We start from the raw sequence: 16,012 nt of genomic DNA on the forward strand, positions 1-16,012 counted from the left end.
CACTCGGGTTCTTCTCACACACACACCATGGGCATGCTTAAGTCTTCTCTGGACAATGCAAACATGGACTTCTGACCTCGTTGTTCAGTGTTCCTCCGTGGAGGGACAAACAAGCTCTCTTTGCTGGAGTGAGAGGCCAGTGCTGGGAAGGGTGGTTGCAAGGGGCTGCTCTGTGACCATTGCCCTGGGGCGCCTTGCCCGTGGTGTCCAGCAAACAAGGTCACAGAGCAGACCCTGCTCTGCTGGTCCTTCAAGGCGATCCCTGGAGGCCTGGCTGTGCAAGGGACACTGCTGTGTGCCCTCGTCCTGCACACTCACACACTTGAGCTCTTCACTGGTGTGAGTGCCAGAGCACTCAGGCCTTACAGCAACGCAAGGGATCAGAACGAGAGTGTGCAAGTGGGAAGAGAAGAGCCCTGGAAGAGCAAGTGCTGGTGCTTGCTGGCAGTGCTGCCTTGCTGGCATTCTTTTGCCCTCCACCCCTGCACACAGGAACTGTGCCTGCAGCTCCAAAAAGCTCTTGGAAGAGGGATCTTGAGACAAAAAAATTGAGTGAAGGGTCCTTTATTGTGTTTAAAGGCCTTGGAGGAAGGAACAGATGACAAAAAAATTGACTGAAGGGCACTTTATTGTGTTTAAACACACAGAGAGAACAGGGCTCCTCATTTCCACAGCCACGTGGTCAGAAAAGAAAACCAGAGACTGAATTAGACAGGGGTTGACAACATTATCACAAAAAACAACACAAACAACAAAAATTACAGACAATAGGCTGGGCCTGTATTGAGGTACATTATAGCTGCTCTACAGAAGAAGTTTTTTGCTTCAGAAAAACATCCAGTTATTAGTTTCCCCACTGCATCCTTGAGCTCCTGGTTCCTCATACTGTAGATGAGGGGGTTCACTGCTGGAGGCACCACCGAGTACAGAACTGCCAGCACCAGGTCCAAGGATGGGGAGGAGATGGAGGGGGGCTTCAGGTAGGTAAACATGGCAGTGCTGATAAACAGGGAGACCACGGTGATGTGAGGGAGGCACATGGAGAAGACTTTGTGGCGTCCCTGCTCAGAGGGGATCCTCAGCACTGCCCTGAAGATCTGCACATAGGACAGCACAATGAAAACAAAACAGCTGAATACTACTAAGAGATTAAACACAATAAGTCCAACTTCCCTGAGGTAGGCATCTGAGCAGGAGAGCTTGAGGATCTGTGGGATTTCACAGAAGAACTGGCCCACAGCATTGCCATGGCAGAGGGGTAGTGAAAATGTATTAGCAGTGTGCAGCAAAGCATAGAGAAACCCACCACCCCAGGCAGCTGCTGCCATGTGGACACAAGCTCTGCTGCCCAGCAGGGTCCCGTAGTGCAGGGGTTTGCAGATGGCAACATAGCGGTCGTAGGCCATGACAGTGAGAAGATAATACTCTGCTGAAATGAAAACGATAAACAGAAAGACTTGGGCAGCACATCCTGAGTAGGAGATGGCCCTGGTGTCCCACAAAGAATGAGCCATGGCTTTAGGGACAGTGGTGGAGATGGATCCCAGGTCGAGGAGGGAGAGGTTGAGGAGGAAGAAGTACATGGGGGTGTGGAGGCAGTGGTCACAGGCTATGGCGGTGATAATGAGGCCATTGCCCAGGAGGGCAGCCAGGTAGATGCCCAGGAAGAGCCAGAAGTGCAGGAGCTGCAGCTCCCGTGTGTCTGCAAATGCCAGGAGCAGGAACTCAGTGATGGAGCTGCTGTTGGACATCTGCTGCCTCTGGGCATGGGGACTGTCATAGGAGAAAAAGACATTGACAAGTTAAGGGAGACTTCTCTGAACAAAATCAATGCCATTTCCCATAGAATTGCCACCTATCACACACTGACACCCTTTTCTTTTCCTAGCAGCCCTTCCTTTAGCTCTGTGGCTGGAGCCCTGGCTGGTGCTGGCTGTGGGTGCCATGAGGAGCAGGGCATCTGCCCACGGGCTCTTGAGAAGTAAGCCCTGCTCTGCAGCAGTGGGTAGGGGCAGGGACCAGTCCTGGTGTTCAACTGTGTCACATGAAACCACTGTTAACGCAGAAGGGCCTGTCAGCATCTGCACTCCCAGGGCTAAGGAACGGGCATGGTAAATGCAGTGTAAGTGTTCTAAGTTCCTGTACAGCTCCCCTCATCTCCCCTGGGAAGTGTTCTTGGATATCAGAAACCCCCAGCATTTCTGCTGCACTTAAGGAGAACAGAGCCAGTTCTGCGAGGCAAGAGGATTGCCTGTGGCTGAGTGCAGAGTGAGGGCAGCTGGTTTCTCCCTCTGCCTACTTGCCAGTTTCTCTAGGCTTGCACCCTTCTGAGATGGAGGTTGATCACACTCCCATGTTACCCTGAGAAGCCACCAGGCACTGCTGAGAGCAGAGGGATCTACCACAGACCACTAAATGTCTCAGCCTTTCTCAAGGTCTCAGCACCCCACTTCTAGCCAACAACACACATGGCTCATTTCACAAACACAACAGCATTTTCTCTGTCATAGCATCTCTGCGCCCCTCCCTGGGAATTTCAGATGACACAAAGATGCTATAGGACAGGTTTTCATCACGGAGAGAAGCTCACAGCTTGGAAGGACACCTCCAGCTTATAGCCAGGTGTCTTAGTGATGGCATTTGAGTAAGGGAGATTCAGCTCATGGCCTCCATGCACTGACTGCATTGCCCACTGCCCCACAGCTTAGAGGAAAGCTGGGACACTTGTTCCCATGGACACACAGGCATGGGGGGACCCACAAGACCAGTGTGTGACTGCAGCTGAAACTCCATCTCCCCAGAGAGCCTGACAGCAAGAAGGAAATAACCCCAGCACTAACAGAGACAAGTGGAGCGAGAAGGAGAACTGGAGTGAGGGTGTGGGTGAGAGAGGCCAGGGCAGAGGCAGGCGGGCCCTCAGGCCAGCGTTGCCCTTCCCCAGCTGTGCCCGCCACCTCCCAGGCACCAGCATTGCCGGGCAGCTGCTCTCAGCCCCTGTGCTCTGCAGAGGGCACTGGCCGTGGGGCTGGAGAGCTGCAGTATGGCTCTGCTGGAGCTCTGGCTGCAGAGGAGCTGGTTCCCACCTTCGAGCCCCCAGCCCTTGGGGCAGAGGCTTTGCTGGCTGGGAGAGGAGGCAAGGGGGCTTGCTCAGGGGGAGGGCTCTGCATGGGACGGGATGAGACAGAGGTTTCTGAACTCTCCCTCCCACAACATTTCTGTTTTTTTTCCTCTCATTCCTTGATGCTACCCTTGCTGCCTGGATATTCACACTGTGGGAGATTTTCCCTGTGCCATGTCTGTGAACTCTCCTTGGCCCTCCTAAAAGCTGCCTGTTTTCAGGTTTTGGCTGGGTGCCTCTTCCTGTTTGCAAATAGAATAAAGACAGGTTGGTGGAACCCTGATGGGTCTAGAGTATTCTGAACTCTCCTTCTCACAATATTTCTGGTTTTAGTTTCCTCTCATTCCTTGATGATATCCCTGCTGCCTGGAGATTTTCATCCTGGAAGGTGTTTCCCTGTCCCACATCTTTTCCCGGCTCACAGACCCCATCCCAAATTCTGTGTCCTCTCCTTAGCCCTCCAGAAACCTGCCTGTGCGCATGACACTGGCTGACCGCATCTTCCTTTTGAGAGGTTCAGAAGCTCAGACTAATCCTAATGTGTCCATCATCAATGATGCTGCTTCTGCCCATAGGCAGAGGAGTGGCTGAAGGCGCTTTAGGAGGCTCCTATCAGACCTACTGGTCACTCAAAGTTACAGCTCAGGAGTCTCAATGACTTGTTCAAACTTTTACAGGTCCTTTTCTATTTCCCTTTCCCTCCCCCACTGTCCCTCTTCTCTCCCCTGCCTTCAGAGTAGGAAACTGAAAATACACGCTCTGGAAATCTCCTTATCTTTGTAGTAAACTCTGCTTTGACCTTCTTCTTGAAACATTCCATTGGCAGTTCCTTAGTGCTGATCTGGAGCAGTGAGCAGCCCTGACACACACAGCACCCTCTTGACAGCAGAAGGGCCCTGTCCTGCCCTGCCACAGGTTGCTCCTTCCACCCACAGCTTTTTCCTGCAGTGCTGTGGGGAGCTCCCTGGGCAGGCTGAGAGTCCCTGCCCTGAAACACAGCACCCTGGGGTGCAGGGACCCTGTTCACAAGTACAGCCCTGGGCACCCCTGGCTGCACACCCAGCTTCACACTCCTGCAGCCATCCTTTGGAGAAGGCAGCCGTCATGCCCTGTACCTCAGACAGTGCAGCAGGGCAGCCCTGCTCTGGAGCATGTTGTTGTCCTTTACAACAGAGATACCATGAGAGATATCCTGACAGATCCTGTAAACAGTGGGATGTAGGAGCTTTAGGAGATCCCTGCACCCAGTGACTTACCGTGTAGAGGACTGTGAAGATCTCTCCTGCAGTGAGCTCTCAGCACCCTCCCACCCCACACTGCCTTTAACCTCTCCCTGCCTCCCTCCTCTCCCCTCCCTGCCTGCAGGCACTGCCCTCAGCCCTGCTGCACTTGGCACAGGAGCTGCTCCTGGGCAGAGCTGTCTCTCTGCAGCGCTGCCCGCTTGCCAGGAGCTGCCTGCGTCCCAGGAGCCCGGCCCAGCTCAGCAGCACAGCACCAGCCCAAGGCAGCCCTTGCTCTGCCCCTCTGGGCTCCCTTGTGTTGTCCCTGGGGCTGCAGGGGAACCTGCTGTGACACAGCCTGAAGCCATCACTGATGCTCCCTCCCACAGCTGGGGAGAGACTCTTACTTCCAGCAGTGTAATTTCTCTTAAAGAGAAGTCATCGTTAGGCAGGACAACACAGACAGTGACAGGCAGGGATCTCCTGTACCCCTGCTGAGGGAAGGAATTATGGCTCCAGTTTGGGTTTTTAGTCGTGGGTCAAGAAGGTGTCTCAGCTGCCTCCCATGCAGAGCACAAACCCACAGCAGGTGGGATTCCTTTTGCCTCACTTCAGGTGGGCACAAAATGGGCACCTGCATGTAAGCTCCTTGTCTCAGTTCCCATGGCAATAATGGAGATGGAGGGCAGGAGGGAGCTGTTCAGGCACAAACATCTGGCAGCATTTGGGCTTCAAGAGGTGGCCCAAGACATGTGCAGGTGAGCGCAAGGTCTAATGGAGCAATGTTGAAAAACAGGGTAACATCTGGGGGCAACATCTTAGACCCTGGTGAGGAATCCCTTTGGCCAAGTGTCGTGGTTTAACCCCAGCCAACAGCTCAGCACCACGCAGCTGCTTAAACACTCCCCCGATGGGATGGGGGAGAGAATCGGAGGAGTAAGAGTGAGAAACACTCCTGGGTTGAGATAAGAACAGTTTAATAACTGAAATAAAGTGAAATAGTAACGATACTATAATAATAATAATATACAAAGCAAGTGATGCACAATGCAATTGCTCCCCACCCGCCGACTGATACCCAGACAGTTCCCGAGCAGCGATCGCTGCTCCCCAGCCAACCCCCCCCCCCAGTTTCTATACTGCCCATGATGTCGTATGGTATGGAATAGCCCTTGGGGCAGTTTGGGTCAGCTGTCCTGGCTGTGCCCCCTCCCAGCTTCTTGTGCCCCTGGCAGAGCATGGGAAGCTGAAACGTCCTTGACTGGCGTAAGCAGTGCTGAGCAACAACTAAACCATCAGTGTGTTATCAGCATTATTCTCATCCTAAATCCAAAACACAGCACTATGCCTGCTACTAGGGAGAAAATTAACTCTATTCCAGCCGATACCAGGACACCTAGCCCCAGACTTGCTTGAAGCTTCACATGCACTGCTCTCTCCCTGCACTACCATGAGGGTCACAAGCCCTTCCCTCCTCCCCTGCAGTGACAGCACCTCACCCCAGGACGTCTGTGCATCCTTGTGAGGGACAAAATGGCCGGACATTTGTCTGAAAGCTTGCCCACATGAAGCTGGCAGGACCTTGCAGGAAAGTGCGCAGGGTGTCGCCCGCTCGCACAGCAACAAGGACGGCAGCGAGGCCGTAGTGACAGGCTGCTCAAAGCAGACGATTGGCTGTGGGCATGTGCACGCGGTCGGCGTGTGTGACCCTTGGCATAAGGGGGCTCGTAGACACGGGATATGTGCCATCGCCCTGGTCAAGCAGGACACGAGGGAGTTCTGTGCAAGCGTGAAGTTGTTGCCTCAGGCACGCAACCTATAAAAGACCCCCACCCCAGATCCCTGTGTGATCACTCGCGACTGAAGACCCTGGTGTGATTCACCTACCACCGAAGACCCCAGAAGCATGGACCCCTGGGATGCCGCGGATCCATGGTGGTGACTGTTTGCGCTTTCCTATCCCAAACTCTTGCTTAATTTTCCTCTCTTGTTTTCCTTCCTTCTCTATCGCTATTTTTCTCTCTTCTCCGAGTGGTTAGTAAATGGGTGGACTTAGGACATCTGACCTCGTTTGTGTCTTAATCTCACTGGAAGGGATCGAACCTGAAATGAGAGGTTGGTCTAGCCATCCCTAGCCTCCCTGACTCCTCTGAGGTCGGTTAGAATGCAAGGGGACCCTCCTCTCATCCAAATTGGATCATAACATCTTTTAATTGGCATCAGGGACAGGATCCCTCAAAGTGAGAGTGTTGTATTGTTTTTGTTTTGCCTTGCTGTAAGTGAGACCTCCCAGGAAGGAATAGGGGGTGGGACAGTGTGAAGTGCTTAGAACTTAAGCGCTGCCTTCCTGGGATGACTGCCACCTTTTTATTTGAGATATGAGTGACAAAGTAACTGCCCCTAAGGGCAAGGAAGTTCTGTTTTATTTTTTGGACAAATATAATGCCCAGCCTTCTGTGCCCAGCATGGATTGGGTGCAGAACAACTGGCACAATTTGCAGAGTGTTGTAGACTGAATGGTTGCTCTGCAGAAGGATGCTCCGGTCCGCTCTGGAAAAGGGAAAGCCATTGTTTGTGCCATTCTCGGTGCCAGCCTAGCAGCGGCAGTGGGGGCAAGAGACCACCGTCATGCCGCTGAATGTCAGACCATAGAATCTCTCCAAACCCTGGTTAAAACCCTGCAGGGACAAGTTGGCGAATTGAAAAAACAACTGGAAGAGGAAAAGGACCAGGTTAAAATTTTACTAGCTGCTCTTAAGGAGGAACTCCTTGTGAATGTCGTCCGCAAGGAGGCACCCCCCCAAACTATTTACCCTATTAATGATCTACAGGCAGCGAGAGAAAAATTAGAGAGATCAGAAGCACCCTCGCTGCGACCCTTAGTTAAAATCGAATACAGTTACAAAGATGAGCAGGACCATTTTCCCCAAGTTACAACTAAAGAAATCCCCTACACTGCCACTGAATTGGCAAAATTGAAAAAGGATTTTGGCCAAGCCCCAAGGGAATCAGAGATGGACTATGTGTGGAGAGTGTCACTATCAGGAGGGGATCAAATTTTGCTCAGTGGAAGGGAGGCGGAAGGATATTGGGGGCCAGGAGTATTTTTAACTACTGGAGACCACCGAGCCCCCTGGTCTCTAATCCAATGAGCAGCTTATTGGGCGGGAGGGTTGAACCCCCTGGAAAGGGGGGATCCTCTTGCAATTATGGGAACTGTTGATCAATTGGTAGAAAGCGTGCAGAAAGCAGCTCGCCTACAAATGACATACGATCGGAAAATAGAACCTAGGCAGGAATCCCCGATGCTGATGCTGGTGGATTCCGAGCAAATGACTCCCCTTATAAGGGGACTCCCTGACTCTTTAAAACCAATTGGGATTCAAATACAAGGGAAAATACAGGCAGCTTTAGAGGGATTTTCTCCCCATCAGCCTCGCCAAACCCCAGACAGAAAGTGTGGCCTTGGGGTGAAGTAGCCCAAGAGTTAATCCATTATGGGCACAAATATGGTCCCGTTGGCCCTCCAACCACCAGAAATCTAAGGTGGGCTGAAGTTAAAATGGTCCCACACTCTGGTGACACAAAAAAGCCGCCCCTCATAAAACCATCTGTGGGGAGTGACTTTCCAAACAAGCGCAATAGCTTCTGGGCAAAGGGCCAGCAAAAGGGGATCCCATGTGACCTAATGGACGGGCTGCCAACAGACAAGTTAGAGAAGCTGGTGACGGGGTGGCCTGATAAACCAGTAAATAGGGAAGTAGACTGTAAAGGTGCCATTACCCCTAGTGCACTTTCTGAGATTGACGCCTTAGGAATAAATGTCTCCTGAGACTCGGTGGTAAACTAGGTCCTTCGCCCTCCGATGGTGAGCGGCGGGGTGAAGGTAAGACATGTATTAGGTGGCTCACTGAAAATGATTGGGGAGATTTATTTATCACCGGGATTGTAGGGCCAAAACAAGTCCCAGTCACCTTTGTGATAGATACTGGAGCACAGATTTCAGCCATTAAAACAAAAGATGCCACTAGCTGTGGGATTTCCCCTTCAAAGTAAAAGGTATTTGGAGTAGATGTATTTGGTAAGGTTTAGCCACAGGCAATGGCTAGAGTTGGCCTGCACTTGCCTGGGGAAGAAACCAAAATTGAGACAACTATGGTAGTGGGAGACTTCCCACTTAACCTCTTGGGACTTGACGTATTGAAAGGGAGAACATGGATTGACAATAACGGGAGGCAGTGGTAGTTTGGTTCCTGGGCACTTGACGTCCGGCTGCTACAAGCCACGCCGCCTCTCCCTCCCTCGAACATTACTAATGTCAAACCTTGCCCGATACCATTAGGAGCTAGAGAGGGAATAACACCCGTATTAGAGGATTTAAAGGGGCAGGGCTTTGTGATCCTGGCCCACTCACCCTTTAATTCCCTGGTGTGGCCAGTACGGAAACCCAATGGCAAGTGGAGGTTAACTGTGGATTACTGCAGGCTTAATGCAAATACCGGTCCATTAACAGCTGCAGTACCAAATATTGCCGAGCTTATAGCCACTATACAGGAGCAAGCCCACCCAATTATAGCCATGGTAGATGTGAAGGATAAGTTCTTTATGGTTCCCCTGCAGCCTGAGGACCAGGATCGTTTTGCCTTTACCTGGGAAGGGCAAAAATTCACTTTTACCCGACTCCCACAGGGATACACGCACTCCGCCATGCTAGCACATCATGAGCTGGAGGTGGTTCAGGTAGAGAAGGGGGTTAGCATCTATCAGTATATAGATGACATTCTTGTGGGAGGGAAGGAAATAGAAGGGGTTCAGAGTACTCAAAATAATATAATTTCCCACCTAGAGAGTTTGGGACTGACTATTCCTCCCAAGAAAATAGAAACACCCTCAAACGAAGTGAAATTCTTAGGGATTTGGTGGAATGGAGGAATGACATGTATCCCACCGGACACTCTTTGTTCGCTAGATGAGATTAAAATGCCAATGTCGAAAAAGAAATTGCAACATGCGCTAGGGTTACTTGTGTTTTGGAGAAAACACATTCCGGACTTTTCAATTATTGTTAGGCCCCTATATGATTTGTTACAAAAGGGGGCCCAGTGGGAATGGACCGAGCCCCATGAAGAGGCCCTGCAGCTATTGGTGTTTGAGGCAACAGCCCATCAGGCTCTCGGTCCCATTCACCCCTTAGACCCTGTCCACATCGAATGGGAATTTGCAAAAACTGGGCTATCAATACATTTATGGCAGAAAGGCCCTGAGGGACCCACTCAACCTATTGGGTTTTATTCCCATAGCTTCAAGGATGCCAAGAAAAGATACACGATCTGGGAAAAGGGTCTGTTCATAGTCAGTGTAGCTCTGAGAGAAGCTGAGCGAACTATTCGGCAACAACCAATAGTGCTTAGAGGGCCGTTTAAAGTAATCAAAACAGTTTTGGCAGGGACCCCGCCCCCCAACAGGGTGGCCCAGAGAACCTCTGTGCAAAAATGGTATGCTCAGATAGAGCATTATTGTGACATTTTTGCGGTATCTGAGGGAGCTGCAAAAATGCTAACTATTCAAGAGGAAGAGAGCCTAAATAAGGACATAAGTTAGTTCCCTCCCATAATACAAATAGCTCCCCCATTTTCTGAGCACCTGCAAAACATATGGTTCACAGACGCTTCCTCCAAGCGACAAGGGAAAACCTGGAGATACCAAGCTGCAGAACTCCACATAGACACTGAGGAACAAATCATCACAGACGGGGAAGGTAGTGCCCAAGTAGGGGAACTAATTGCTGTGTTGTCGTGAATATGATTTTTTTACACAGCTTTGGTTAGCAGCAATTTGAGATTTATTAATATTTTTGAGATAGATCACAGTATTAGGTTGTATAATTCTTACAACACTTAAGCATCAGCCAATTTGAAACAACGATTTGATGGGATTTGTTATAATCAAGACAGCAACTTAGTTAAAGATTCGAGAATGGCAAGGATCACTCTATTACTTACATGGAAGAAGTACACAAAGGAGAATTCAGCTACACAGAGGGATCGTGGGTGCAGAGGATAAGGGGGACCCTCCTGTTGAGTCACGAGATTCAGAATAGACCTCCTTGCTTTCTGAACTCCTTTTAGAGAGGAGTCTAGGTGCAGCTAGGTCCAGTCTTAGTCCCAGGCTTGGTCAATGGTTTATGTGAGTAGGGATAGTATATAGGGATAGATATATATGTAGCCAAATTACACATACACACACAAACACACTGAGGTTAACCTGTGATCAAAATTTCCCTTTTCATGAGTTTCATGAATTACTCACTTTTATGTGCCAGCATTCATCAATGGACGGTCGGTGAACCTCATGAAGTCAGTTCTTTGAGTCCTCACAAAATCTACGGACAATTCTTCAATCCTCGCAAAATCTATGGACAATTCTTCAATCCTTGCGAAATCTATGGCAGGGCAGAGGCATCTACCCTGAGAGTCATCTACCCTGAGAGGCATCCCAGCTCAGGGGGAGATACTGGGTCACACACCCCGGTGCGGTCCCAGAGAGCTCAAAGAGGTCTCCCTCTTGGATAGTGATTTATAGGATCTCGAGTTGATTGGCTTTGATCAGTAATTTACATTCTGGCCACAATTTGTGCTGAGTGGTTCTGATGTACCATTCAGGCAGCAGATAGCCCAGGTGTGGACAGTTGTTATGACCAAGATAACAACACAATAGGGCTTTTCCTGGGATCTCAGAATGGCCGGGGTGGGGGGGGGCTGTACCACCACGTGTGGAGTGTTTTTCAACATGAGTCTCAATCGGCTTCTCCTGTCTCTATCTATACTGACTCCTATGCTGTGTTCAAAGGCTGTACTGAATGACTTCTGTTTTGGGAGCAAAATGGGTGAGAAGTCAGTAGAATACCTGTCTGGCAAAAAGAAAAATGGCAGGATATCCTAGCCATTGCTAAACAAAGACAATTTGCAGTGGGTTGGTGTCCTGGTTTTGGCTGGGATAGAGTTAATTTTCTTCCCAGTAGCAGGGATAGTGCTGTGTTTTGGATTTAGGATGAGAAGAATTCTGATCACACACTGATGGTTTAGTTGTTGCTCAGCACTGCTTATGCCAGTCAAGGACTTTTCAGCTTCCCATGCTCTGCCAGGGGCGCAAGAAACTGGGAGGGGGCACAGCCAGAAGAGTTGATCCAAACTGACCAAAGGGCTGTTCCATATCATGTGACGTCATGGGCAGTATAGAAACTGGGGGGTGGGGTGGGGTTGGCTGGGGAGCAGTGATAGCTGCTCGGGAACTGTCTGGGTATCAGTCGGCGGGTGGTGAGCAATTGCATTGTGCATCACTTGCTTTGTGTATTATTATTATTATCACTATTATATTGTTATTATTATCATTACTATTTCACTTTATTTCAATTATTAAACTGTTCTTATCTCAACCCAGGAGTGTTTCTCACTCTTACTCCTCCGATTCTCTCCCCCATCCCATCGGGGTAGGGGGAGTGAGCGAGCGGCTGCGTGGTGCTGAGCTGCTGGCTGGGGCTAAACCACAACAGTTGGGTAGCCTCCCACCAACAGGATAGCACCCCCGTGAGGCAGTGGAACAACAAAGCTGACGAACTAGCCCGATTGGCTCCCCTGCAGAATGCCCCAATAGCAGAAAACTGGGAGCCATTGCTGGAATGGCTACATGTAAAAAGGAAATTCAGGGGTCAAAGATGTGAGGCTCACACCTGGGGTTGGCCAGTCACTAGAGGAGAATGTAAGACTTGTATATCTGCTTGTGACCAATGCCGTACTTGCTTAGAAAGACATCCCCTGGAAGACGATCCCCTACACCCGAGGGAAGGCAAAGGCCTGTGGGAAGCTTGGCAAGTGGACTATATTCGTTCTTTCTGAAAATTAGAAGGAAAATACTACGTGTTGGTTGGGGTAGAGGTAGTGTCGGGACTGGTCCAAGCTGAAGCACTTGCTAGAGCAACAGGGGAAAATACGGGAAAATACGGTAAAGACATTAAAAAAGTGGTTTGGAATCTTTCCCAAACCCCAAACATTTCAATCGGATAATGGCTCCCACTTTACTGCCAAAACAGTTTGGGACCCGGCAGCTAAAGAAGGAATTTCATGGGTGTACAACACTCCGTATTACCCGCAGGCGAATGGAATTGTGGAAAGGACAAATGGTTTGCTAAAGTGTCTCCTCAAACCTCACATGCTGGGATGGGCCGAACGGCTAAGGGACACGGTAACAAGTGTTAACAGCCGTTGGGGAGCCAATGGATGCCCAAAAATCACAGCATTTTGTCCAAAAGCCACAACTATCGTACCAGCTCCCTGTGGCCCTAGTCGTCAAAAATATCCATCCCATTGTCATGGCCAACCAGTTTTAGTCAAACTCCTCACAGTGGGGACTGTACATTTCTGTACCCCTTCTTATGCTACTGCATATTCTTGTGCTAGTTCTTCTTGCTGTTCTGCTTCTTCTTCTCATACATCTTCTGTTTCTTCTTCTCATACATCTTCTGTTTCTTCTGCTGCTGCTTCTTCTTCTTCATCCTCTTCTGCTTCTTCTTTGTCTTGTTGTTCTTCTCCTGCTGCTTCTACTTCTTCTTCTTCTTCTTCTTCTTCTGCTTCTGCTTCTGCTTCTTCAGCTTTTACTTCTGCTGCTGCTAGTGTTTCTTCTTAATTTGTTTCTTGTTGTTCTTGTCCTTCTTCTTCGTCTTCTACTTCTACTTCTGTTTCTTAATCTGCTTCTTCGGCTTCTTCTTCTTCTGCTGCTGCTGCTGCTGCTTCTTCTCCTTCTTCATCTGATTCTTCTCCTTTTGCTGTTTGTTATTCTTCTTCTCCTTCTTCTTCTTCATCTTCTGCTTCTCCTGTGTCTCCTTATTCTGCTTCTTTTCCTCTTCTTCTTCTTCTTCTTCTTCTTCTTCTTCTTCTTCTTCTTCTTCTTCTTCTTCTGCTTCTTCTTCTTCTTCTTCTTCTGCTTCTTTTTCTGTTTCTTCTTCTTCTTCGGCTTCATCTTTGGAATCTTCTGATTATTCTTCTGATTCTTTGTCTGATTCTTCTCCTTTTGCTTCTTCTTTTTCTTCTTCTTCTTCTGCTGCTGCTGCTTCTTATAGTTCTTCTTCATCTCCTCTTGCTTCTTCATCTTCTGCTTCTTCTTCTTCGTCTTCTTCTTCTTTTTCCTCTACTCCTTCACTACATCTTCTAATTCTTCTTCGTCATTGTCGTCTTCTCCTGCTGCTTTTACTTCTCCTTCTTCTTCCAGTTCTTCTTCTTCTTCTACTTCTTCTACTTCATCGACTTTTTCCTCTTCTGCTGCTGCTGCTTGTTCTTCATTTCATTCTTGTTCCCCTTGTCCTTCTTCTTCTTCTGTTTCTTCTTCTTCATCTTTGTCTTCCTCTTCTTCTTCTTCTTTTTCTTCTTCTTCTTCTTCTTCTTCTTCTTCTTCTTCTTCTTCTTCTTCTTCATCTACTACTGTTTCTTCAGATTCTTCTTCAACTGCTGCTGCTGCTTCTTCATTTGCTTCTTCTTCTTCTGATTGTTCTCCTTTTGCTGTTTCTTATTCTTCTTCTTCTCCTTCTTCTTCTTTGTCTTCTGCTTCTTCTCCTGCTCCTCCTTATTCTGCTTCTTTTCTTTTCCCTGTTCTTATTATTATTCTGCTGCTGCTGCTTCTTTTTCTTCTTCTTCTGCTTCTGCTTCTTCTGTTTCTACTTCTTCTGCTTCTTTTCTTCTTCTGTTTCTGCTGCATCTTCTGCTTCTTCTTATTCTTCAGCTGCTTCTGCTTCTTCTTCTTCTCTCTCTGCTTCTTCTTCATCTCCTGCTTCTTCTGCTTCATCGCCTTCATCTTTGGCACCTTCTGATTCTTTGTCTGATTCTTCTCCTTTTGCTTCTTTTTCTTCTGCTGCTTCTACTTCTGGTCCTGCTGCTGCTTTTTCTTAATTTGCTGTTTTTTTCTGATTCTTCTTCATCTTCTGCTTCTTATGGTTCTTCATCTTCTTCTGCTTATTCTTCTTCTCCTGCTTCTTCTGCTGCTTCTGCTGCTGCTTCTTTTTCTTCCTATTATTCTTATCATAGAATCATAGAATCATACAATGCTTTGGGTTGGAAGGGACCTTTAGAGGTCATCTAGCCCAACCCCCCTTCAGCGAGCAGGGACACCTTTAACTAGATGAGGTTGCTCAGAGCCCCATCCAACCTGACCTTGAGTGTTGCCAGGGATGGGGCCTCTACCACCTCTCTGGGCAACCTGTTCTTCCTCTTCTCCTTTTTCAGCTTCTTCTTTGGCTTATCCTCATTATTCTAATGACTCTTCCTCTGATTCTTCTTCTTCTTCTTCTTCTTCTGCTTCTTCTTCTTCTTCTTCTTCTTCCTTTTCTTCTTCTTCTTCTTCTTCTTCTTCTTCTTCTTCTTCTTCTTCTTCTTCTAACTCTTCTAACTCTTCTACTTCTTCTTGTGCTTCTTTTTCTGCTTCTTCTGCTTCTTCCGCTTCATCTTTGGCATCTTCTGATTATTCTTCTAATTCTTCGTCTGATTTTTCTCCTTTCGCCGTTTCTTCTTCTACTTCTGCTGCTGTTGCTGCTTCTTCATTTGCTTTTTCCTCTGTTTCTTCTTCATCTTCTTCTTCTACTTCTGCTTCTTATGGTTGTTGTTGTTGTTGTTGTTGTTGTTCTTCTTCTTCTTCTTCTTCTTCTTCTTCTTCTTTCTTCTTCTTCTTCTTCTTCTTCTTCTTCTTCTTCTTCTTCTTCTTCTTCTTCTTCTTCTTCTTCGGCTTCTTCTTCTTCTTCTTCTTCTTCGGCTTCTTCTTCTTCTTCTTCGGCTTCTTCCTTGGATTCTTCCTTGGCTTCTTCTGATTCTTTTTCTGCTGCTGCTTCTTCTTCTTCTTCTGCTTCTGCTTCTGCTACTGCATTCTTCTGTTTCTTCGTCATCTTCTGCTTCCTCTTCTTCTGCTTCTGCTTCTTATGGTTCTTCTTCTTCTCCTCTTGCTTCCTCATCTTCTGCTTCTTCTTCTTCATCTTATTCTTCTTTTTCCTCTACTCCTTGGCTATGTCGTCTTCTTCTTCGTCATCGTTGCCTTCTGCTGCTGCTCCTTGTTCTTCTGCTTCTTTTGATTCTTCTTCTCCTCCTCCTTTTTCTATTGTTTCTTAGTCATCTTCTGATTCTTCTTCCTCTTCTTATGGTTCTTCTTCTTCCCCTCTTGCTTCTTCATCTTCTGCTTCTTCTTCTCCTCCTCCTCTTCTTCTTCTTCTTCTTCTTCTTTCTCTTCTTCTTCTTCTGCTACTGCATATTCTTCTGCTGCTTGTCCTTATTCTGCTTCTTCTTCTTATTTGGCTTATTCTTTGGCTTCTTCTGCTTCTTCTTCTGCTTCTTCTTCTTCTTCTCCTCCTTCTTCTTCTTCTTCCTCTTCTTCTTCTTCTTCTTCTTCTTCTTCTTCTTCTTCTTCTTCTTCTTCTTCTTCTTTCTCTTCTTCTTCTTCTGCTACTGCGTATTCTTCAGCTGCTTGTCCTTCTTCTGCTTCTTCTTCTGATTCTTCCTCTGATTCTTCTTTTCCTTCTTCTTCTTCTTCTTCTTCTTCTTCTTCTTCTTCTTCTTCTTCTGGTTCTTCTTATACTCATCTTGCTTCTTCTTCTTCCTCTTCTGCTTCTTCGGCTTCTTCTTTGGCTTCTTCTGATTCTTCT

General features: G+C 48.0%; 2 pseudogenes; one reads left to right on the forward strand and one right to left on the reverse strand.

Annotated features, from left to right (window-relative positions):
• Positions 1-825: 825 nt before the first annotated feature.
• Positions 826-1,751, reverse strand: LOC142595567 (olfactory receptor 14C36-like; annotated as a pseudogene).
• Positions 1,752-6,716: 4,965 nt separating this feature from the next.
• On the forward strand, positions 6,717-8,170 carry LOC142595544 (uncharacterized; annotated as a pseudogene).
• Positions 8,171-16,012: the final 7,842 nt, after the last annotated feature.

Source organism: Pelecanus crispus, chromosome 21 (assembly GCF_030463565.1).
Source record: "Pelecanus crispus isolate bPelCri1 chromosome 21, bPelCri1.pri, whole genome shotgun sequence".
Lineage (NCBI taxonomy): Eukaryota > Metazoa > Chordata > Aves > Pelecaniformes > Pelecanidae > Pelecanus > Pelecanus crispus.